This window comes from Triturus cristatus, chromosome 4_1 (genome assembly GCF_964204655.1).
Source record: "Triturus cristatus chromosome 4_1, aTriCri1.1, whole genome shotgun sequence".
Taxonomy (NCBI): domain Eukaryota; kingdom Metazoa; phylum Chordata; class Amphibia; order Caudata; family Salamandridae; genus Triturus; species Triturus cristatus.
Genome location: NC_140585.1, coordinates 192,589,464 through 192,615,955, shown reverse-complemented (window position 1 = coordinate 192,615,955; position 26,492 = coordinate 192,589,464). Strand labels below are relative to the sequence as shown.

At 42.0% G+C, this 26,492-nt stretch overlaps 6 non-coding genes across 6 annotated transcripts; all 6 read left to right on the top strand.

The window, feature by feature from the left end:
• The first annotated feature begins 1,349 nt into the window (after positions 1-1,349).
• Positions 1,350-1,436, top strand: TRNASTOP-UCA (transfer RNA opal suppressor (anticodon UCA)). The gene has a single exon. It is a non-coding gene; the product is annotated as a tRNA-Sec (tRNA).
• Positions 1,437-5,580: 4,144 nt separating this feature from the next.
• Positions 5,581-5,667, top strand: TRNASTOP-UCA (transfer RNA opal suppressor (anticodon UCA)). The gene has a single exon. It is a non-coding gene; the product is annotated as a tRNA-Sec (tRNA).
• Positions 5,668-9,810: 4,143 nt separating this feature from the next.
• On the top strand, positions 9,811-9,897 carry TRNASTOP-UCA (transfer RNA opal suppressor (anticodon UCA)). The gene has a single exon. It is a non-coding gene; the product is annotated as a tRNA-Sec (tRNA).
• Positions 9,898-14,041: 4,144 nt separating this feature from the next.
• On the top strand, positions 14,042-14,128 carry TRNASTOP-UCA (transfer RNA opal suppressor (anticodon UCA)). The gene has a single exon. It is a non-coding gene; the product is annotated as a tRNA-Sec (tRNA).
• Positions 14,129-18,271: 4,143 nt separating this feature from the next.
• Positions 18,272-18,358, top strand: TRNASTOP-UCA (transfer RNA opal suppressor (anticodon UCA)). Its single transcript has one exon. It is a non-coding gene; the product is annotated as a tRNA-Sec (tRNA).
• A 4,143-nt stretch (positions 18,359-22,501) lies between these two features.
• On the top strand, positions 22,502-22,588 carry TRNASTOP-UCA (transfer RNA opal suppressor (anticodon UCA)). The gene has a single exon. It is a non-coding gene; the product is annotated as a tRNA-Sec (tRNA).
• The last annotated feature ends 3,904 nt before the right edge of the window (positions 22,589-26,492 follow it).

Here is a 26,492-nt window from a genome sequence, read left to right as displayed (position 1 = left end):
GACAAAAAATGAGAAAGAGCAAGAGGGATGACCGTGATTAGCAGGATGGCGGGATTTACACGTTTGCTAAAAAGTATGATAATCCCATCAGCAACAAGGATAGAAAAAAGTGCAGGGAAGAAAATCTAGAAACCAAATCAGCCAGTAGTATCTCTCTGGCATCAAGCGAAAGTACCACCTCCAGCACAGCACAATCAGAAATCCCTTTAGGCGAAGGTACCACCAATTTCCAAAGGGAACTGGAGAGACTACGCATAGGCGACAGGCAGACAATTATAACTTTTCAACATAATGCACAGCAGCCACAATGCTCTACAACATAGTCAAAAGCTCTGGCTAAACACATAAGGTCCAAAAGGCGAGACCTATTGGCTATGCCAATGCTTGCCTATGATTGTCTTTTAAATGCTGGAAGTTGATGACAGCCGCGTGACCGGTAACATAGAGGAAGGACTAGCAAAGTCTAATTTTTTTGGTACTTTAAATTTACAGTGGCTGATTCAGCCTAAACATGGTTGTTTTGTTTCCATCACTTGCCTTTTCAGCTTTATATATTCCAATAAAAGATACAAAATGTCGAAAAGTAGACACCGTGAAATCTTTCATAGAATGCAATTTGTTTAAAACGGAAATGGCCCGTGTATTGTCATTCAACTATCTGACAGTTAGTACCCCCCACGTCAAACGTCATTCTCTCGGCGTCCCGCCCACCGTTTCATGGGCTCACTGGCATATTAACAAATCCCCGAGTTGCTCTGCCCTGCATCCGATTTCCCAGTTCGGTTCCACCTGACGCTTAGCAAGTAACAAATTATGAGAAAAGCAATATTGTGTAAAAATAAAATACGGAAAAATAAACTGAGCTGCCAAATTAAGATGCTCGTAATACAACGTGGCTCTTTCAAATTACACACGGCCGCTTCCAAAACGTAGACCTAGAATGGACTGTGCATGTTGTGAGGGAGAGAACGCGAGCAGCGTTTTCACTGTTTCATTTCTACTTCCTTTGCCTGAGCTTGATTAACTCATGATGTGCTTATTCAAGTGTTGCATCGGCTGCTCGTTTCTATTGCAAGTTGTCTTCCTCGTGGCTTTGCTTTGATCACGTTAGAAAAGCAGGAAGCAGACGGGTCTCATTTACCCAGAAACCCTTGTTTTAATTTGCATAAATTGAAGATTATCTCCTGAAAGTCTGGCTTCAAGCAGTAAAGATATTCAAACAAATTGACGTGCTATCTCAGAGATAGGGGTGAAGAAAATGGATTACAAATCATCATATACCTTACCCTATTAATAAAGTGTTCTGTATTTTTGGGTTATATATAAGTCTCTACCTAACATCTGTATCTGCCCGGATGAACCTCAGTGGTCTGGGGTGCAGGCTTCAAACCTGTAGCTGTTTAGCGACAGAGTGGTTCAATTCCACCTTCTGGGCGAACTAATTAAATAGATCAGCTGTGTGTTTTGCTACAATAATCATAATTATAGCGTTATTTCTGATGACAGTTCCATGTGATTTATAGACAGACAAACGGAATATCACCGTTGGAATGGCAGGAGGACATAAATAGGTTGGGCTTCGCATATGACGCTGCCTCTGATTTTCGTGTGTACATGATGCTCTCATACTGATCTGCGCAATCACCCTGTGGCACACAAAGTGTGTGTGTATTTGTGTGATTCACTGCCTTTAAGGAGACAGCAATCATTGACTAAGTACCAAGCATTCCTGCCAATATTTGGAAGCAGGAGGAGGGAGATTTAGTAAAAACAAATTTGGGGATTTTATTTTTCACATTGAAGTCTGAAGAGGTCGCAGTTTTAGGCAGCATAATGCTAAAATAAAGCAACTTTTTGCTTTAAAAAATCGGTGCTTTTTGCTACCAGAACCTATTGTGTTGGCATGCATAAATGAGAAAATTGCCATTGAACTTTTTCTTCAATCTAAAAACAAGGCGTTAATACTGTACCTCGAGGTATTCCTCTGTGCACTATTCACAAAATAGCAAATTTTAAATTAAAAGCAGAGTCCTCTACAACATAGCACTCTCTGCCGCCACTAAACTCTAAACAACTCTACTCTTCACCACTGCACTCTACTCTGCACCACTCTACTCTATGCTGCTCTTCTGTACTCTACCCCAATGCATGTAGCCAATACACTCTATATCTCTCCACTCTACACCAATACACTTTAAACCACTCTAATCTACCATGCACTACTGCACTCTACAACATTGAACTCTGCGACGCTCTACTCTATGACACTGCACTCTACACCACTCTATTCTACTCTGCTCTATTCCACTCAACGCCACTCCACTCTACGGCACTACAATCTACCCTGTGCCACTCCACTCAATGCCACTCTATTCTACGCCTCTGCACTCTACATCACTGCACTCTACGCCACTGCACTCTATGCCACTGCATTCAAAACCAATGCACTCTACTCCATTGCACTCTACACCAATCCACTCTGTACATCTGCACTGTACGCCACCATATTCTACTTTGCAACACTCTGCCGTTGCTCGCCTTCTTCCATTTTGACTTATTGGACCAACCAGCACACACCTGCGCATCCCAGAAACATGCCAAAACTAATCGACAGAAGAGAAGAGATGGCACAGGACCTCTTTGGCAAAGGGTTCAGTGCGGCAGCTGCCGCACCACCGAATGCACAACGTAACACTGGACTATGATCATGCTTTATCAAATTGGAAAGGGTCAAACCGGAGATTTCCCATTGAAATCAATTGAGCGCCCGAAGGCTCAAAAGCCCTCTGCATCCAGCCGCCCGGGTGGCCCTGGCAGTGAAAACTCTACACCTACCCACTTCCCCACTTGCCGTGAGTAAGTGACCAGGAGCTCAGCTCCCACAGCCGCGTGGCTTGCCAGTCAGCAGCCACCAACCAAGGCCCCCCTATCCCTCATAGGATAACATTGGGCCTAACTCTCTCTGCACCCGGCCGCCCTAGAGCCGCTGAGGGTGAACCAACTTTACCTACCTTACCCTGGGGGACCCCTGAGTCTATGCCCAGAACCTCAACTCTGCCAGTCGAGTACTTACCCTTAAACCGCAGACTCTATTTTCCTCATAGGGTAACATTGACTGGCTGTTTCCTGAAATTTCTTTTAAGTGTGGACTTTTCAAATCTTAAAATATTCACCAAAAATCAGCCGAGTAACGAAAACGAAATTACTCACCTTCTCTTAGGTGAGCTCCCTGTGCTGGATCTTGGTACCCTGCACTGACTCTGAAAAATACTTACAACTGCACTTACCCTTAACTCAATTTTCTTCCATAGGAAACCATTGACTGTTTTTCTGTGAAATGTCTTCGAAGTGTCGATTTCTTCAATCTTTAAATATTCTTCAAAAATCGTATAATATCTTCAAACGTAATTACTTACCTGTTTTGGATAAAGATCCCAGTACTGAGTCCAGGCACCCAGTACTGGATTACAAAAGTAACTAGAAAGTACTATACCTGCAATTTGAATTTCTTGCCATAGAGAATCATTGAATGTTTTCTAGGAAATATTTTCGAAGTGTCAACTTTTGAAATAGCTACATATTACTTAAAAATCATCACTGCAATTAATTTGACTTGTATCACTTGATTCAAAGTACTGACCCAGGACTGAATCTGGGATCCAGTCCTGGAATTCCAAAAGTAATCTGAAAAGTAATCTGTGACAAATAACATGAAAATTCCATTGAACTCAATGCACTGTTGTGTTTGAAATAGTGTTGCCTATTGCAACCACTTGTAACTGTTTACAAAAATCAATTGCTCATTGCAAAAGTATTTATATTCAACATCTCATTCTGAGAAAGTATATTTTAATTCCATTTGTTGGTTCTAAAATAAAACAAGCATATATGTTTTATATAAACTATTGGCCTAGAGTTCAGTTATTGAGTGTGTGAGACCATTTGCTGACTGAGTGTGTACAACAAATGCTTTACACTGTCCTCTGGTACTGCCTTACTGCTCGACCAAGCTACCACTTTAGAGAGTAAGGTTATACCTAACTTTAACCTCTCTCAGCCCCTGGGGGACTGTGGACTCTGTACACCCTGTACCTATTAAGGAACAGTATATACAGAGCCACTTTCTCACACACAGAGAAACAGATAGAATCAATGGATTGTCAGGATTTAGTGGAAAAAAATTATGCCATCATTGATAAGGTCATAGAGGAGCACTAACAATACCTCAGAGACAAAAAATGAGAAAGAGCAAGAGGGATGACCGTGATTAGCAGGATGGCGGGATTTACACGTTTGCTAAAAAGTATGATAATCCCATCAGCAACAAGGATAGAAAAAGGTGCAGGGAAGAAAGTCTAGAAACCAAATCAGCCAGTAGTATCTCTCTGGCATCAAGCGAAAGTACCACCTCCAGCACAGCATAATCAGAAATCCCTTTAGGCGAAGGTACCACCAATTTCCAAAGGGAACTGGAGAGACTACGCATAGGCGACAGGCAGACAATTATAACTTTTCAACATAATGCACAGCAGCCACAATGCTCTACAACATAGTCAAAAGCTCTGGCTAAACACATAAGGTCCAAAAGGCGAGACCTATTGGCTATGCCAATGCTTGCCTATGATTGTCTTTTAAATGCTGGAAGTTGATGACAGCAGCGTGACCGGTAACATAGAGGAAGGACTAGCAAAGTCTAATTTTTTTGGTACTTTAAATTTACAGTGGCTGATTCAGCCTAAACATGGTTGTATTGTTTCCATCACTTGCCTTTCAGCTTTATATATTCCAATAAAAGAAACAAAATGTCCAAAAGTAGACACCGTGAAATCTTTCATAGAATGCAATTTGTTTAAAACGGAAATGGCCCGTGTATTGTCATTCAACTGTCTGACAGTTAGTACCCCCCCCACGTCAAACGTCATTCTCTCGGCGTCCCGCCCACCGTTTCATGGGCTCACTGGCATATTAACAAATCCCCGAGTTGCTCTGCCCTGCATCCGATTTCCCAGTTCGGTTCCACCTGACGCTTAGCAAGCAACAAATTATGAGAAAAGCAATATTGTGTAAAAATAAAATACGGAAAAATAAACTGAGCTGCCAAATTAAGATGCTCGTAATACAACGTGGCTCTTTCAAATTACACACGGCCGCTTCCAAAACGTAGACCTAGAATGGACTGTGCATGTTGTGAGGGAGAGAACGCGAGCAGCGTTTTCACTGTTTCATTTCTACTTCCTTTGCCTGAGCTTGATTAACTCATGATGTGCTTATTCAAGTGCTGCATCGGCTGCTCGTTTCTATTGCAAGTTGTCTTCCTCGTGGCTTTGCTTTGATCACGTTAGAAAAGCAGGAAGCAGACAGGTCTCATTTACCCAGAAACCCTTGTTTTAATTTGCATAAATTGAAGCTTATCTCCTGAAAGTCTGGCTTCAAGCAGTAAAGATATTCAAACAAATTGACGTGCTATCTCAGAGATAGGGGTGAAGAAAATGGATTACAAATCATCATATACCTTACCCTAATAATAAAGTGTTCTGTATTTTTGGGTTATATATAAGTCTCTACCTAACATCTGTATCTGCCGGGATGAACCTCAGTGGTCTGGGGTGCAGGCTTCAAACCTGTAGCTGTTTAGCGACAGAGTGGTTCAATTTCACCTTCTGGGCGGACTAATTAAATAGATCAGCTGTGTGTTTTGCTACAATAATCATAATTATAGCGTTATTTCTGATGACAGTTCCATGTGATTTATAGACAGACAAACGGAATATCACCGTTGGAATGGCAGGAGGACATAAATAGGTTGGGCTTCGCATATGACGCTGCCTCTGATTTTCGTGTGTACATGATGCTCTCATACTGATCTGCGCAATCACCCTGTGGCACACAAAGTGTGTGTTTATTTGTGTGATTCACTGCCTTTAAGGAGACAGCAATCATTGACTAAGTACCAAGCATTCCTGCCAATATTTGGAAGCAGGAGGAGGGAGATTTAGTAAAAACAAATTTGGGGATTTTATTTTTCACATTGAAGTCTGAAGGGGTCGCAGTTTTAGGCAGCATAATGCTAAAATAAAGCAACTTTTTGCTTTAAAAAATCGGTGCTTTTTGCTACCAGAACCTATTGTGTTGGCATGCATAAATGAGAAAATTGCCACTGAACTTTTTCTTCAATCTAAAAACAAGGCATTAATACTGTACCTCGAGGTATTCCTCTGTGAACTATTCACAAAATAGCAAATTATAAATTAAAAGCAGAGTCCTCTACAACATAGCACTCTCTGCCGCCACTAAACTCTACACAACTCTACTCTTCACCACTGCACTCTACTCTGCACCACTCTACTCTATGCTGCTCTTCTGTACTCTACCCCAATGCATGTAGCCAATACACTCTATATCTCTCCACTCTACACCAATACACTTTAAACCACTCTAATCTACCATGCACTACTGCACTCTACAACATTGAACTCTGCGACGCTCTACTCTATGACACTGCACTCTACACCACTCTATTCTACTCTGCTCTATTCCACTCAACGCCACTCCACTCTACGGCACTACAATCTACCCTGTGCCACTCCACTCAATGCCACTCTATTCTACGCCTCTGCACTCTACATCACTGCACTCTACGCCACTGCACTCTATGCCACTGCATTCAAAACCAATGCACTCTACTCCATTGCACTCTACACCAATCCACTCTGCACATCTGCACTGTACGCCACCATATTCTACTTTGCAACACTCTGCCGTTGCTCGCCTTCTTCCATTTTGACTTATTGGACCAACCAGCACACACCTGCGCATCCCAGAAACATGCCAAAACTAATCGACAGAAGAGAAGAGATGGCACAGGACTTCTTTGGCAAAGGGTTCAGTGCGGCAGCTGCCGCACCACCAAATGCACAACGTAACACAGGACTATGATCATGCTTTATCAAATTGGAAAGGGTCAAACCGGAGATTTCCCATTGAAATCAATTGAGCGCCCGAAAGCTCAAAAGCCCTCTGCATCCAGCCGCCCGGGTGGCCCTGGCAGTGAAAACTCTACACCTACCCACTTCCCCACTTGCCCTGAGTAAGTGACCAGGAGCTCAGCTCCCACAGCCGCGTGGCTTGCCAGTCAGCAGCCACCAACCAAGGCCCCCCTATCCCTCATAGGATAACATTGGGCCTAACTCTCTCTGCACCCGGCCGCCCTAGAGCCGCTGAGGGTGAACCAACTTTACCTACCTTACCCTGGGGGACCCCTGAGTCTATGCCCAGAACCTCAACTCTGCCAGTCGAGTACTTACCCTTAAACCGCAAACTCTATTTTCCTCATAGGGTAACATTGACTGGCTTTTTCCTGAAATTTCTTCCAAGTGTGGACTTTTCAAATCTTAAAATATTCACCAAAAATCAGCCGAGTAACAAAAACGAAATTACTCACCTGCTCTTAGGTGAGCTCCCTGTGCTGGATTTTGGTGCCCAGCACTGACTCTGAAAAATACTTACAACTGTACTTACCCTTAACTCAATTTTCTTCCGTAGGAAACCATTGACTGTTTTTCTGTGAAATTTCTTCAAAGTGTCGATTTCTTCAATCTTTAAATATTCTTCAAAAATCGTATAATATCTTCAAAGGTAATTACTTACCTGTTTTGGATAAAGATCCCAGTACTGAGTCCAGGCACCCAGTACTGGATTACAAAAGTAACTAGAAAGTACTATACCTGCAATTTGAATTTCTTGCCATAGAGAATCATTGAATGTTTTCTAGGAAATATTTTCTAAGTGTCAACTTTTGAAATAGCTACATATTACTTAAAAGTCATCACTGCAATTAATTCGACTTGTATCACTTGATTCAAAGTACTGACCCAGGACTGAATCTGGGATCCAGTCCTGGAATTCCAAAAGTAATCCGAAAAGTAATCTGTGACAAATAACATGAAAATTCCATTGAACTCAATGCACTGTTGTGTTTGAAATAGTGTTGCTTAGTGCAACCACTTGTAACTGTTTACAAAAATCAATTGCTCATTGCAATAGTATTTATATTCAACATCTCATTCTGAGAAAGTATATTTTAATTCCAATTGTTGGTTCTAAAATAAAACAAGCATATATGTTTTATATAAACTATTGGCCTAGAGTTCAGTTATTGAGTGTGTGAGACCATTTGCTGACTGAGTGTGTACAACAAATGCTTTACACTGTCCTCTGGTACTGCCTTACTGCTCGACCAAGCTACCACTTTAGAGAGTAAGGTTATACCTAACTTTAACCTCTCTCAGCCCCTGGGGGACTGTGGACTCTGTACACCCTGTACCTATTAAGGAACAGTATATACAGAGCCACTTTCTCACACACAGAGAAACAGATAGAATCAATGGATTGTCAGGATTTAGTGGAAAAAAATGATGCCATCATTGATAAGGTCATAGAGGAGCACTAACAATACCTCAGAGACAAAAAATGAGAAAGAGCAAGAGGGATGACCGTGATTAGCAGGATGGCGGGATTTACACGTTTGCTAAAAAGTATGATAATCCCATCAGCAACAAGGATAGAAAAAAGTGCAGGGAAGAAAATCTAGAAACCAAATCAGCCAGTAGTATCTCTCTGGCATCAAGCGAAAGTACCACCTCCAGCACAGCACAATCAGAAATCCCTTTAGGCGAAGGTACCACCAATTTCCAAAGGGAACTGGAGAGACTACGCATAGGCGACAGGCAGACAATTATAACTTTTCAACATAATGCACAGCAGCCACAATGCTCTACAACATAGTCAAAAGCTCTGGCTAAACACATAAGGTCCAAATGGCGAGACCTATTGGCTATGCCAATGCTTGCCTATGATTGTCTTTTAAATGCTGGAAGTTGATGACAGCCGCGTGACCGGTAACATAGAGGAAGGACTAGCAAAGTCTAATTTTTTTGGTACTTTAAATTTACAGTGGCTGATTCAGCCTAAACATGGTTGTTTTGTTTCCATCACTTGCCTTTTCAGCTTTATATATTCCAATAAAAGATACAAAATGTCGAAAAGTAGACACCGTGAAATCTTTCATAGAATGCAATTTGTTTAAAACGGAAATGGCCCGTGTATTGTCATTCAACTATCTGACAGTTAGTACCCCCCACGTCAAACGTCATTCTCTCGGCGTCCCGCCCACCGTTTCATGGGCTCACTGGCATATTAACAAATCCCCGAGTTGCTCTGCCCTGCATCCGATTTCCCAGTTCGGTTCCACCTGACGCTTAGCAAGTAACAAATTATGAGAAAAGCAATATTGTGTAAAAATAAAATACGGAAAAATAAACTGAGCTGCCAAATTAAGATGCTCGTAATACAACGTGGCTCTTTCAAATTACACACGGCCGCTTCCAAAACGTAGACCTAGAATGGACTGTGCATGTTGTGAGGGAGAGAACGCGAGCAGCGTTTTCACTGTTTCATTTCTACTTCCTTTGCCTGAGCTTGATTAACTCATGATGTGCTTATTCAAGTGTTGCATCGGCTGCTCGTTTCTATTGCAAGTTGTCTTCCTCGTGGCTTTGCTTTGATCACGTTAGAAAAGCAGGAAGCAGACGGGTCTCATTTACCCAGAAACCCTTGTTTTAATTTGCATAAATTGAAGATTATCTCCTGAAAGTCTGGCTTCAAGCAGTAAAGATATTCAAACAAATTGACGTGCTATCTCAGAGATAGGGGTGAAGAAAATGGATTACAAATCATCATATACCTTACCCTATTAATAAAGTGTTCTGTATTTTTGGGTTATATATAAGTCTCTACCTAACATCTGTATCTGCCCGGATGAACCTCAGTGGTCTGGGGTGCAGGCTTCAAACCTGTAGCTGTTTAGCGACAGAGTGGTTCAATTCCACCTTCTGGGCGGACTAATTAAATAGATCAGCTGTGTGTTTTGCTACAATAATCATAATTATAGCGTTATTTCTGATGACAGTTCCATGTGATTTATAGACAGACAAACGGAATATCACCGTTGGAATGGCAGGAGGACATAAATAGGTTGGGCTTCGCATATGACGCTGCCTCTGATTTTCGTGTGTACATGATGCTCTCATACTGATCTGCGCAATCACCCTGTGGCACACAAAGTGTGTGTGTATTTGTGTGATTCACTGCCTTTAAGGAGACAGCAATCATTGACTAAGTACCAAGCATTCCTGCCAATATTTGGAAGCAGGAGGAGGGAGATTTAGTAAAAACAAATTTGGGGATTTTATTTTTCACATTGAAGTCTGAAGAGGTCGCAGTTTTAGGCAGCATAATGCTAAAATAAAGCAACTTTTTGCTTTAAAAAATCGGTGCTTTTTGCTACCAGAACCTATTGTGTTGGCATGCATAAATGAGAAAATTGCCATTGAACTTTTTCTTCAATCTAAAAACAAGGCGTTAATACTGTACCTCGAGGTATTCCTCTGTGCACTATTCACAAAATAGCAAATTATAAATTAAAAGCAGAGTCCTCTACAACATAGCACTCTCTGCCGCCACTAAACTCTAAACAACTCTACTCTTCACCACTGCACTCTACTCTGCACCACTCTACTCTATGCTGCTCTTCTGTACTCTACCCCAATGCATGTAGCCAATACACTCTATATCTCTCCACTCTACACCAATACACTTTAAACCACTCTAATCTACCATGCACTACTGCACTCTACAACATTGAACTCTGCGACGCTCTACTCTATGACACTGCACTCTACACCACTCTATTCTACTCTGCTCTATTCCACTCAACGCCACTCCACTCTACGGCACTACAATCTACCCTGTGCCACTCCACTCAATGCCACTCTATTCTACGCCTCTGCACTCTACATCACTGCACTCTACGCCACTGCACTCTATGCCACTGCATTCAAAACCAATGCACTCTACTCCATTGCACTCTACACCAATCCACTCTGTACATCTGCACTGTACGCCACCATATTCTACTTTGCAACACTCTGCCGTTGCACGCCTTCTTCCATTTTGACTTATTGGACCAACCAGCACACACCTGCGCATCCCAGAAACATGCCAAAACTAATCGACAGAAGAGACGAGATGGCACAGGACCTCTTTGGCAAAGGGTTCAGTGCGGCAGCTGCCGCACCACCGAATGCACAACGTAACACTGGACTATGATCATGCTTTATCAAATTGGAAAGGGTCAAACCGGAGATTTCCCATTGAAATCAATTGAGCGCCCGAAGGCTCAAAAGCCCTCTGCATCCAGCCGCCCGGGTGGCCCTGGCAGTGAAAACTCTACACCTACCCACTTCCCCACTTGCCGTGAGTAAGTGACCAGGAGCTCAGCTCCCACAGCCGCGTGGCTTGCCAGTCAGCAGCCACCAACCAAGGCCCCCCTATCCCTCATAGGATAACATTGGGCCTAACTCTCTCTGCACCCGGCCGCCCTAGAGCCGCTGAGGGTGAACCAACTTTACCTACCTTACCCTGGGGGACCCCTGAGTCTATGCCCAGAACCTCAACTCTGCCAGTCGAGTACTTACCCTTAAACCGCAGACTCTATTTTCCTCATAGGGTAACATTGACTGGCTGTTTCCTGAAATTTCTTTTAAGTGTGGACTTTTCAAATCTTAAAATATTCACCAAAAATCAGCCGAGTAACGAAAACGAAATTACTCACCTTCTCTTAGGTGAGCTCCCTGTGCTGGATCTTGGTACCCTGCACTGACTCTGAAAAATACTTACAACTGCACTTACCCTTAACTCAATTTTCTTCCATAGGAAACCATTGACTGTTTTTCTGTGAAATGTCTTCGAAGTGTCGATTTCTTCAATCTTTAAATATTCTTCAAAAATCGTATAATATCTTCAAACGTAATTACTTACCTGTTTTGGATAAAGATCCCAGTACTGAGTCCAGGCACCCAGTACTGGATTACAAAAGTAACTAGAAAGTACTATACCTGCAATTTGAATTTCTTGCCATAGAGAATCATTGAATGTTTTCTAGGAAATATTTTCGAAGTGTCAACTTTTGAAATAGCTACATATTACTTAAAAATCATCACTGCAATTAATTTGACTTGTATCACTTGATTCAAAGTACTGACCCAGGACTGAATCTGGGATCCAGTCCTGGAATTCCAAAAGTAATCTGAAAAGTAATCTGTGACAAATAACATGAAAATTCCATTGAACTCAATGCACTGTTGTGTTTGAAATAGTGTTGCCTATTGCAACCACTTGTAACTGTTTACAAAAATCAATTGCTCATTGCAAAAGTATTTATATTCAACATCTCATTCTGAGAAAGTATATTTTAATTCCATTTGTTGGTTCTAAAATAAAACAAGCATATATGTTTTATATAAACTATTGGCCTAGAGTTCAGTTATTGAGTGTGTGAGACCATTTGCTGACTGAGTGTGTACAACAAATGCTTTACACTGTCCTCTGGTACTGCCTTACTGCTCGACCAAGCTACCACTTTAGAGAGTAAGGTTATACCTAACTTTAACCTCTCTCAGCCCCTGGGGGACTGTGGACTCTGTACACCCTGTACCTATTAAGGAACAGTATATACAGAGCCACTTTCTCACACACAGAGAAACAGATAGAATCAATGGATTGTCAGGATTTAGTGGAAAAAAATTATGCCATCATTGATAAGGTCATAGAGGAGCACTAACAATACCTCAGAGACAAAAAATGAGAAAGAGCAAGAGGGATGACCGTGATTAGCAGGATGGCGGGATTTACACGTTTGCTAAAAAGTATGATAATCCCATCAGCAACAAGGATAGAAAAAGGTGCAGGGAAGAAAGTCTAGAAACCAAATCAGCCAGTAGTATCTCTCTGGCATCAAGCGAAAGTACCACCTCCAGCACAGCATAATCAGAAATCCCTTTAGGCGAAGGTACCACCAATTTCCAAAGGGAACTGGAGAGACTACGCATAGGCGACAGGCAGACAATTATAACTTTTCAACATAATGCACAGCAGCCACAATGCTCTACAACATAGTCAAAAGCTCTGGCTAAACACATAAGGTCCAAAAGGCGAGACCTATTGGCTATGCCAATGCTTGCCTATGATTGTCTTTTAAATGCTGGAAGTTGATGACAGCAGCGTGACCGGTAACATAGAGGAAGGACTAGCAAAGTCTAATTTTTTTGGTACTTTAAATTTACAGTGGCTGATTCAGCCTAAACATGGTTGTATTGTTTCCATCACTTGCCTTTTCAGCTTTATATATTCCAATAAAAGAAACAAAATGTCCAAAAGTAGACACCGTGAAATCTTTCATAGAATGCAATTTGTTTAAAACGGAAATGGCCCGTGTATTGTCATTCAACTGTCTGACAGTTAGTACCCCCCCACGTCAAACGTCATTCTCTCGGCGTCCCGCCCACCGTTTCATGGGCTCACTGGCATATTAACAAATCCCCGAGTTGCTCTGCCCTGCATCCGATTTCCCAGTTCGGTTCCACCTGACGCTTAGCAAGCAACAAATTATGAGAAAAGCAATATTGTGTAAAAATAAAATACGGAAAAATAAACTGAGCTGCCAAATTAAGATGCTCGTAATACAACGTGGCTCTTTCAAATTACACACGGCCGCTTCCAAAACGTAGACCTAGAATGGACTGTGCATGTTGTGAGGGAGAGAACGCGAGCAGCGTTTTCACTGTTTCATTTCTACTTCCTTTGCCTGAGCTTGATTAACTCATGATGTGCTTATTCAAGTGCTGCATCGGCTGCTCGTTTCTATTGCAAGTTGTCTTCCTCGTGGCTTTGCTTTGATCACGTTAGAAAAGCAGGAAGCAGACAGGTCTCATTTACCCAGAAACCCTTGTTTTAATTTGCATAAATTGAAGCTTATCTCCTGAAAGTCTGGCTTCAAGCAGTAAAGATATTCAAACAAATTGACGTGCTATCTCAGAGATAGGGGTGAAGAAAATGGATTACAAATCATCATATACCTTACCCTAATAATAAAGTGTTCTGTATTTTTGGGTTATATATAAGTCTCTACCTAACATCTGTATCTGCCTGGATGAACCTCAGTGGTCTGGGGTGCAGGCTTCAAACCTGTAGCTGTTTAGCGACAGAGTGGTTCAATTTCACCTTCTGGGCGGACTAATTAAATAGATCAGCTGTGTGTTTTGCTACAATAATCATAATTATAGCGTTATTTCTGATGACAGTTCCATGTGATTTATAGACAGACAAACGGAATATCACCGTTGGAATGGCAGGAGGACATAAATAGGTTGGGCTTCGCATATGACGCTGCCTCTGATTTTCGTGTGTACATGATGCTCTCATACTGATCTGCGCAATCACCCTGTGGCACACAAAGTGTGTGTTTATTTGTGTGATTCACTGCCTTTAAGGAGACAGCAATCATTGACTAAGTACCAAGCATTCCTGCCAATATTTGGAAGCAGGAGGAGGGAGATTTAGTAAAAACAAATTTGGGGATTTTATTTTTCACATTGAAGTCTGAAGGGGTCGCAGTTTTAGGCAGCATAATGCTAAAATAAAGCAACTTTTTGCTTTAAAAAATCGGTGCTTTTTGCTACCAGAACCTATTGTGTTGGCATGCATAAATGAGAAAATTGCCACTGAACTTTTTCTTCAATCTAAAAACAAGGCATTAATACTGTACCTCGAGGTATTCCTCTGTGAACTATTCACAAAATAGCAAATTATAAATTAAAAGCAGAGTCCTCTACAACATAGCACTCTCTGCCGCCACTAAACTCTACACAACTCTACTCTTCACCACTGCACTCTACTCTGCACCACTCTACTCTATGCTGCTCTTCTGTACTCTACCCCAATGCATGTAGCCAATACACTCTATATCTCTCCACTCTACACCAATACACTTTAAACCACTCTAATCTACCATGCACTACTGCACTCTACAACATTGAACTCTGCGACGCTCTACTCTATGACACTGCACTCTACACCACTCTATTCTACTCTGCTCTATTCCACTCAACGCCACTCCACTCTACGGCACTACAATCTACCCTGTGCCACTCCACTCAATGCCACTCTATTCTACGCCTCTGCACTCTACATCACTGCACTCTACGCCACTGCACTCTATGCCACTGCATTCAAAACCAATGCACTCTACTCCATTGCACTCTACACCAATCCACTCTGCACATCTGCACTGTACGCCACCATATTCTACTTTGCAACACTCTGCCGTTGCTCGCCTTCTTCCATTTTGACTTATTGGACCAACCAGCACACACCTGCGCATCCCAGAAACATGCCAAAACTAATCGACAGAAGAGAAGAGATGGCACAGGACTTCTTTGGCAAAGGGTTCAGTGCGGCAGCTGCCGCACCACCAAATGCACAACGTAACACAGGACTATGATCATGCTTTATCAAATTGGAAAGGGTCAAACCGGAGATTTCCCATTGAAATCAATTGAGCGCCCGAAAGCTCAAAAGCCCTCTGCATCCAGCCGCCCGGGTGGCCCTGGCAGTGAAAACTCTACACCTACCCACTTCCCCACTTGCCCTGAGTAAGTGACCAGGAGCTCAGCTCCCACAGCCGCGTGGCTTGCCAGTCAGCAGCCACCAACCAAGGCCCCCCTATCCCTCATAGGATAACATTGGGCCTAACTCTCTCTGCACCCGGCCGCCCTAGAGCCGCTGAGGGTGAACCAACTTTACCTACCTTACCCTGGGGGACCCCTGAGTCTATGCCCAGAACCTCAACTCTGCCAGTCGAGTACTTACCCTTAAACCGCAAACTCTATTTTCCTCATAGGGTAACATTGACTGGCTTTTTCCTGAAATTTCTTCCAAGTGTGGACTTTTCAAATCTTAAAATATTCACCAAAAATCAGCCGAGTAACAAAAACGAAATTACTCACCTGCTCTTAGGTGAGCTCCCTGTGCTGGATTTTGGTGCCCAGCACTGACTCTGAAAAATACTTACAACTGTACTTACCCTTAACTCAATTTTCTTCCGTAGGAAACCATTGACTGTTTTTCTGTGAAATTTCTTCAAAGTGTCGATTTCTTCAATCTTTAAATATTCTTCAAAAATCGTATAATATCTTCAAAGGTAATTACTTACCTGTTTTGGATAAAGATCCCAGTACTGAGTCCAGGCACCCAGTACTGGATTACAAAAGTAACTAGAAAGTACTATACCTGCAATTTGAATTTCTTGCCATAGAGAATCATTGAATGTTTTCTAGGAAATATTTTCTAAGTGTCAACTTTTGAAATAGCTACATATTACTTAAAAAACATCACTGCAATTAATTCGACTTGTATCACTTGATTCAAAGTACTGACCAAGGACTGAATCTGGGATCCAGTCCTGGAATTCCAAAAGTAATCCGAAAAGTAATCTGTGACAAATAACATGAAAATTCCATTGAACTCAATGCACTGTTGTGTTTGAAATAGTGTTGCTTAGTGCAACCACTTGTAACTGTTTACAAAAATCAATTGCTCATTGCAATAGTATTTATATTCAACATCTCATTCTGAGAAAGTATATTTTAATTCCAATTGTTGGTTCTAAAATAAAACAAGCATATATGTTTTATATAAACTATTGGCCTAGAGTTCAGTTATTGAGTGTGTGAGACCATTTGCTGACTGAGTGTGTACAACAAATGCTTTACACTGTCCTCTGGTACTGCCTTACTGCTCGACCAAGCTACCACTTTAGAGAGTAAGGTTATACCTAACTTTAACCTCTCTCAGCCCCTGGGGGACTGTGGACTCTGTACACCCTGTACCTATTAAGGAACAGTATATACAGAGCCACTTTCTCACACACAGAGAAACAGATAGAATCAATGGATTGTCAGGATTTAGTGGAAAAAAATTATGCCATCATTGATAAGGTCGTAGAGGAGCACTAACAATACCTCAGAGACAAAAAATGAGAAAGAGCAAGAGGGATGACCGTGATTAGCAGGATGGCGGGATTTACACGTTTGCTAAAAAGTATGATAATCCCATCAGCAACAAGGATAGAAAAAGGTGCAGGGAAGAAAATCTAGAAACCAAATCAGCCAGTAGTATCTCTCTGGCATCAAGCGAAAGTACCACCTCCAGCACAGCACAATCAGAAATCCCTTTAGGCGAAGGTACCACCAATTTCCAAAGGGAACTGGAGAGACTACGCATAGGCGACAGGCAGACAATTATAACTTTTCAACATAATGCACAGCAGCCACAATGCTCTACAACATAGTCAAAAGCTCTGGCTAAACACATAAGGTCCAAAAGGCGAGACCTATTGGCTATGCCAATGCTTGCCTATGATTGTCTTTTAAATGCTGGAAGTTGATGACAGCCGCGTGACCGGTAACATAGAGGAAGGACTAGCAAAGTCTAATTTTTTTGGTACTTTAAATTTACAGTGGCTGATTCAGCCTAAACATGGTTGTATTGTTTCCATCACTTGCCTTTTCAGCTTTATATATTCCAATAAAAGATACAAAATGTCGAAAAGTAGACACCGTGAAATCTTTCATAGAATGCAATTTGTTTAAAACGGAAATGGCCCGTGTATTGTCATTCAACTATCTGACAGTTAGTACCCCCCACGTCAAACGTCATTCTCTCGGCGTCCCGCCCACCGTTTCATGGGCTCACTGGCATATTAACAAATCCCCGAGTTGCTCTGCCCTGCATCCGATTTCCCAGTTCGGTTCCACCTGACGCTTAGCAAGTAACAAATTATGAGAAAAGCAATATTGTGTAAAAATAAAATACGGAAAAATAAACTGAGCTGCCAAATTAAGATGCTCGTAATACAACGTGGCTCTTTCAAATTACACACGGCCGCTTCCAAAACGTAGACCTAGAATGGACTGTGCATGTTGTGAGGGAGAGAACGCGAGCAGCGTTTTCACTGTTTCATTTCTACTTCCTTTGCCTGAGCTTGATTAACTCATGATGTGCTTATTCAAGTGTTGCATCGGCTGCTCGTTTCTATTGCAAGTTGTCTTCCTCGTGGCTTTGCTTTGATCACGTTAGAAAAGCAGGAAGCAGACGGGTCTCATTTACCCAGAAACCCTTGTTTTAATTTGCATAAATTGAAGATTATCTCCTGAAAGTCTGGCTTCAAGCAGTAAAGATATTCAAACAAATTGACGTGCTATCTCAGAGATAGGGGTGAAGAAAATGGATTACAAATCATCATATACCTTACCCTATTAATAAAGTGTTCTGTATTTTTGGGTTATATATAAGTCTCTACCTAACATCTGTATCTGCCCGGATGAACCTCAGTGGTCTGGGGTGCAGGCTTCAAACCTGTAGCTGTTTAGCGACAGAGTGGTTCAATTCCACCTTCTGGGCGGACTAATTAAATAGATCAGCTGTGTGTTTTGCTACAATAATCATAATTATAGCGTTATTTCTGATGACAGTTCCATGTGATTTATAGACAGACAAACGGAATATCACCGTTGGAATGGCAGGAGGACATAAATAGGTTGGGCTTCGCATATGACGCTGCCTCTGATTTTCGTGTGTACATGATGCTCTCATACTGATCTGCGCAATCACCCTGTGGCACACAAAGTGTGTGTTTATTTGTGTGATTCACTGCCTTTAAGGAGACAGCAATCATTGACTAAGTACCAAGCATTCCTGCCAATATTTGGAAGCAGGAGGAGGGAGATTTAGTAAAAACAAATTTGGGGATTTTATTTTTCACATTGAAGTCTGAAGGGGTCGCAGTTTTAGGCAGCATAATGCTAAAATAAAGCAACTTTTTGCTTTAGAAAATCGGTGCTTTTTGCTACCAGAACCTATTGTGTTGGCATGCATAAATGAGAAAATTGCCACTGAACTTTTTCTTCAATCTAAAAACAAGGCGTTAATACTGTACCTCGAGGTATTCCTCTGTGCACTATTCACAAAATAGCAAATTATAAATTAAAAGCAGAGTCCTCTACAACATAGCACTCTCTGCCGCCGCTAAACTCTACACAACTCTACTCTTCACCACTGCACTCTACTCTGCACCACTCTACTCTATGCTGCTCTTCTGTACTCTACTCCAATGCATGTAGCCAATACACTCTATATCTCTCCACTCTACACCAATACACTTTAAACCACTCTAATCTACCATGCACTACTGCACTCTACAACACTGAACTCTGCGACGCTCTACTCTATGACACTGCACTCTAAACCACTCTATTCTACTCTGCTCTATTCCACTCAACGCCACTCCACTCTACGCCACTACAATCTACCCTGTGCCACTCCACTCAATGCCACTCTATTCTACACCTCTGCACTCTACATCACTGCACTCTACGCCACTGCACTCTATGCCACTGCATTCAAAACCAATGCACTCTACTCCATTGCACTCTACACCAATCCACTCTGCACATCTGCACTGTACGCCACCATATTCTACTTTGCAACACTCTGCCGTTGCTCGCCTTCTTCCATTTTGACTTATTGGACCAACCAGCACACACCTGCGCATCCCAGAAACATGCCAAAACTAATCGACAGAAGAGAAGAGATGGCACAGGACTTCTTTGGCAAAGGGTTCAGTGCGGCAGCTGCCGCACCACCAAATGCACAACGTAACACAGGACTATGATCATGCTTTATCAAATTGGAAAGGGTCAAACCGGAGATTTCCCATTGAAATCAATTGAGCGCCCGAAAGCTCAAAAGCCCTCTGCATCCAGCCGCCCGGGTGGCCCTGGCAGTGAAAACTCTACACCTACCCACTTCCCCACTTGCCCTGAGTAAGTGACCAGGAGCTCAGCTCCCACAGCCGCGTGGCTTGCCAGTCAGCAGCCACCAACCAAGGCCCCCCTATCCCTCATAGGATAACATTGGGCCTAACTCTCTCTGCACCCGGCCGCCCTAGAGCCGCTGAGGGTGAACCAACTTTACCTACCTTACCCTGGGGGACCCCTGAGTCTATGCCCAGAACCTCAACTCTGCCAGTCGAGTACTTACCCTTAAACCGCAAACTCTATTTTCCTCATAGGGTAACATTGACTGGCTTTTTCCTGAAATTTCTTCTAAGTGTGGACTTTTCAAATCTTAAAATATTCACCAAAAATCAGCCGAGTAACAAAAACGAAATTACTCACCTGCTCTTAGGTGAGCTCCCTGTGCTGGATTTTGGTGCCCAGCACTGACTCTGAAAAATACTTACAACTGTACTTACCCTTAACTCAATTTTCTTCCGTAGGAAACCATTGACTGTTTTTCTGTGAAATTTCTTCAAAGTGTCGATTTCTTCAATCTTTAAATATTCTTCAAAAATCGTATAATATCTTCAAAGGTAATTACTTACCTGTTTTGGATAAAGATCCCAGTACTGAGTCCAGGCACCCAGTACTGGATTACAAAAGTAACTAGAAAGTACTATACCTGCAATTTGAATTTCTTGCCATAGAGAATCATTGAATGTTTTCTAGGAAATATTTTCTAAGTGTCAACTTTTGAAATAGCTACATATTACTTAAAAATCATCACTGCAATTAATTCGACTTGTATCACTTGATTCAAAGTACTGACCAAGGACTGAATCTGGGATCCAGCCCTGGAATTCTAAAAGTAATCCGAAAAGTAATCTGTGACAAATAACATGAAAATTCCATTGAACTCAATGCACTGTTGTGTTTGAAATAGTGTTGCTTAGTGCAACCACTTGTAACTGTTTACAAAAATCAATTGCTCATTGCAATAGTATTTATATTCAACATCTCATTCTGAGAAAGTATATTTTAATTCCAATTGTTGGTTCTAAAATAAAACAAGCATATATGTTTTATATAAACTATTGGCCTAGAGTTCAGTTATTGAGTGTGTGAGACCATTTGCTGACTGAGTGTGTACAACAAATGCTTTACACTGTCCTCTGGTACTGCCTTACTGCTCGACCAAGCTACCACTTTAGAGAGTAAGGTTATACCTAACTTTAACCTCTCTCAGCCCCTGGGGGACTGTGGACTCTGTACACCCTGTACCTATTAAGGAACAGTATATACAGAGCCACTTTCTCACACACAGAGAAACAGATAGAATCAATGGATTGTCAGGATTTAGTGGAAAAAAATGATGCCATCATTGATAAGGTCGTAGAGGAGCACTAACAATACCTCAGAGACAAAAAATGAGAAAGAGCAAGAGGGATGACCGTGATTAGCAGGATGGCGGGATTTACACGTTTGCTAAAAAGTATGATAATCCCATCAGCAACAAGGATAGAAAAAAGTGCAGGGAAGAAAATCTAGAAACCAAATCAGCCAGTAGTATCTCTCTGGCATCAAGCGAAAGTACCACCTCCAGCACAGCACAATCAGAAATCCCTTTAGGCGAAGGTACCACCAATTTCCAAAGGGAACTGGAGAGACTACGCATAGGCGACAGACAGACAATTATAACTTTTCAACATAATGCACAGCAGCCACAATGCTCTACAACATAGTCAAAAGCTCTGGCTAAACACATAAGGTCCAAAAGGCGAGACCTATTGGCTATGCCAATGCTTGCCTATGATTGTCTTTTAAATGCTGGAAGTTAATGACAGCCGCGTGACCGGTAACATAGAGGAAGGACTAGCAAAGTCTAATTTTTTTGGTACTTTAAATTTACAGTGGCTGATTCAGCCTAAACATGGTTGTATTGTTTCCATCACTTGCCTTTTCAGCTTTATATATTCCAATAAAAGATACAAAATGTCGAAAAGTAGACACCGTGAAATCTTTCATAGAATGCAATTTGTTTAAAACGGAAATGGCCCGTGTATTGTCATTCAACTATCTGACAGTTAGTACCCCCCACGTCAAACGTCATTCTCTCGGCGTCCCGCCCACCGTTTCATGGGCTCACTGGCATATTAACAAATCCCCGAGTTGCTCTGCCCTGCATCCGATTTCCCAGTTCGGTTCCACCTGACGCTTAGCAAGTAACAAATTATGAGAAAAGCAATATTGTGTAAAAATAAAATACGGAAAAATAAACTGAGCTGCCAAATTAAGATGCTCGTAATACAACGTGGCTCTTTCAAATTACACACGGCCGCTTCCAAAACCTAGACCTAGAATGGACTGTGCATGTTGTGAGGGAGAGAACGCGAGCAGCGTTTTCACTGTTTCATTTCTACTTCCTTTGCCTGAGCTTGATTAACTCATGATGTGCTTATTCAAGTGTTGCATCGGCTGCTCGTTTCTATTGCAAGTTGTCTTCCTCGTGGCTTTGCTTTGATCACGTTAGAAAAGCAGGAAGCAGACGGGTCTCATTTACCCAGAAACCCTTGTTTTAATTTGCATAAATTGAAGATTATCTCCTGAAAGTCTGGCTTCAAGCAGTAAAGATATTCAAACAAATTGACGTGCTATCTCAGAGATAGGGGTGAAGAAAATGGATTACAAATCATCATATACCTTACCCTATTAATAAAGTGTTCTGTATTTTTGGGTTATATATAAGTCTCTACCTAACATCTGTATCTGCCCGGATGAACCTCAGTGGTCTGGGGTGCAGGCTTCAAACCTGTAGCTGTTTAGCGACAGAGTGGTTCAATTCCACCTTCTGGGCGGACTAATTAAATAGATCAGCTGTGTGTTTTGCTACAATAATCATAATTATAGCGTTATTTCTGATGACAGTTCCATGTGATTTATAGACAGACAAACGGAATATCACCGTTGGAATGGCAGGAGGACATAAATAGGTTGGGCTTCGCATATGACGCTGCCTCTGATTTTCGTGTGTACATGATGCTCTCATACTGATCTGCGCAATCACCCTGTGGCACACAAAGTGTGTGTGTATTTGTGTGATTCACTGCCTTTAAGGAGACAGCAATCATTGACTAAGTACCAAGCATTCCTGCCTATATTTGGAAGCAGGAGGAGGGAGATTTAGTAAAAACAAATTTGGGGATTTTATTTTTCACATTGAAGTCTGAAGAGGTCGCAGTTTTAGGCAGCATAATGCTAAAATAAAGCAACTTTTTGCTTTAAAAAATCGGTGCTTTTTGCTACCAGAACCTATTGTGTTGGAAGGCATAAATGAGAAAATTGCCACTGAACTTTTTCTTCAATCTAAAAACAAGGCGTTAATACTCTACCTCGAGGTATTCCTCTGTGCACTATTCACAAAATAGCAAATTATAAATTAAAAGCAGAGTCCTCTACAACATAGCACTCTCTGCCGCCACTAAACTCTACACAACTCTACTCTTCACCACTGCACTCTACTCTGCACCACTCTACTCTATGCTGCTCTTCTGTACTCTACCCCAATGCATGTAGCCAATACACTCTATATCTCTCCACTCTACACCAATACACTTTAAACCACTCTAATCTACCATGCACTACTGCACTCTGCAACATTGACCTCTGAGACGCTCTACTCTATGACACTGCACTCTACACCACTCTATTCTACTCTGCTCTATTCCACTCAACGCCACTCCACTCTACGGCACTACAATCTACCCTGTGCCACTCCACTCAATGCCACTCTATTCTACACCTCTGCACTCTACATCACTGCACTCTACGCCACTGCACTCTATGCCACTGCATTCAAAACCAATGCACTCTACTCCATTGCACTCTACACCAATCCACTCTGCACATCTGCACTGTACGCCACCATATTCTACTTTGCAACACTCTGCCGTTGCTCACCTTCTTCCATTTTGACTTATTGGACCAACCAGCACACACCTGCGCATCCCAGAAACATGCCAAAACTAATCGACAGAAGAGAAGAGATGGCACAGGACCTCTTTGGCAAAGGGTTCAGTGCGGCAGCTGCCGCACCACCGAATGCACAACGTAACACTGGACTATGATCATGCTTTATCAAATTGGAAAGGGTCAAACCGGAGATTTCCCATTGAAATCAATTGAGCGCCCGAAAGCTCAAAAGCCCTCTGCATCCAGCCGCCCGGGTGGCCCTGGCAGTGAAAACTCTACACCTACCCACTTCCCCACTTGCCCTGAGTAAGTGACCAGGAGCTCAGCTCCCACAGCCGCGTGGCTTGCCAGTCAGCAGCCACCAACCAAGGCCCCCCTATCCCTCATAGGATAACATTGGGCCTAACTCTCTCTGCACCCGGCCGCCCTAGAGCCGCTGAGGGTGAACCAACTTTACCTACCTTACCCTGGGGGACCCCTGAGTCTATGCCCAGAACCTCAACTCTGCCAGTCGAGTACTTACCCTTAAACCGCAAACTCTATTTTCCTCATAGGGTAACATTGACTGGCTTTTTCCTGAAATTTCTTCTAAGTGTGGACTTTTCAAATCTTAAAATATTCACCAAAAATCAGCCGAGTAACAAAAACGAAATTACTCACCTGCTCTTAGGTGAGCTCCCTGTGCTGGATTTTGGTGCCCAGCACTGACTCTGAAAAATACTTACAACTGTACTTACCCTTAACTCAATTTTCTTCCGTAGGAAACCATTGACTGTTTTTCTGTGAAATTTCTTCAAAGTGTCGATTTCTTCAATCTTTAAATATTCTTCAAAAATCGTATAATATCTTCAAAGGTAATTACTTACCTGTTTTGGATAAAGATCCCAGTACTGAGTCCAGGCACCCAGTACTGGATTACAAAAGTAACTAGAAAGTACTATACCTGCAATTTGAATTTCTTGCCATAGAGAATCATTGAATGTTTTCTAGGAAATATTTTCGAAGTGTCAACTTTTGAAATAGCTACATATTACTTAAAAATCATCACTGCAATTAATTCGACTTGTATCACTTGATTCAAAGTACTGACCAAGGACTGAATCTGGGATCCAGCCCTGGAATTCCAAAAGTAATCCGAAAAGTAATCTGTGACAAATAACATGAACATTCCATTGAACTCAATGCACTGTTGTGTTTGAAATAGTGTTGCTTAGTGCAACCACTTGTAACTGTTTACAAAAATCAATTGCTCATTGCAATAGTATTTATATTCAACATCTCATTCTGAGAAAGTATATTTTAATTCCAATTGTTGGTTCTAAAATAAAACAAGCATATATGTTTTATATAAACTATTGGCCTAGAGTTCAGTTATTGAGTGTGTGAGACCATTTGCTGACTGAGTGTGTACAACAAATGCTTTACACTGTCCTCTGGTACTGCCTTACTGCTCGACCAAGCTACCACTTTAGAGAGTAAGGTTATACCTAACTTTAACCTCTTTCAGCCCCTGGGGGACTGTGGACTCTGTACACCCTGTACCTATTAAGGAACAGTATATACAGAGCCACTTTCTCACACACAGAGAAACAGATAGAATCAATGGATTGTCAGGATTTAGTGGAAAAAAATTATGCCATCATTGATAAGGTCATAGAGGAGCACTAACAATACCTCAGAGACAAAAAATGAGAAAGAGCAAGAGGGATGACCGTGATTAGCAGGATGGCGGGATTTACACGTTTGCTAAAAAGTATGATAATCCCATCAGCAACAAGGATAGAAAAAGGTGCAGGGAAGAAAGTCTAGAAACCAAATCAGCCAGTAGTATCTCTCTGGCATCAAGCGAAAGTACCACCTCCAGCACAGCACAATCAGAAATCCCTTTAGGCGAAGGTACCACCAATTTCCAAAGGGAACTGGAGAGACTACGCATAGGCGACAGGCAGACAATTATAACTTTTCAACATAATGCACAGCAGCCACAATGCTCTACAACATAGTCAAAAGCTCTGGCTAAACACATAAGGTCCAAAAGGCGAGACCTATTGGCTATGCCAATGCTTGCCTATGATTGTCTTTTAAATGCTGGAAGTTGATGACAGCCGCGTGACCGGTAACATAGAGGAAGGACTAGCAAAGTCAAATTTTTTTGGTACTTTAAATTTACAGTGGCTGATTCAGCCTAAACATGGTTGTATTGTTTCCATCACTTGCCTTTTCAGCTTTATATATTCCAATAAAAGATACAAAATGTCGAAAAGTAGACACCGTGAAATCTTTCATAGAATGCAATTTGTTTAAAACGGAAATGGCCCGTGTATTGTCATTCAACTGTCTGACAGTTAGTACCCCCCACGTCAAACGTCATTCTCTCGGCGTCCCCCCCACCGTTTCATGGGCTCACTGGCATATTAACAAATCCCCGAGTTGCTCTGCCCTGCATCCGATTTCCCAGTTCGGTTCCACCTGACGCTTAGCAAGTAACAAATTATGAGAAAAGCAATATTGTGTAAAAATAAAATACGGAAAAATAAACTGAGCTGCCAAATTAAGATGCTCGTAATACAACGTGGCTTTTTAAAATTACACACGGCCGCTTCCAAAACGTAGACCTAGAATGGACTGTGCATGTTGTGAGGGAGAGAACGCGAGCAGCGTTTTCACTGTTTACTTTCTACTTCCTTTGCCTGAGCTTGATTAACTCATGATGTGCTTATTCAAGTGTTGCATCGGCTGCTCGTTTCTATTGCAAGTTGTCTTCCTCGTGGCTTTGCTTTGATCACGTTA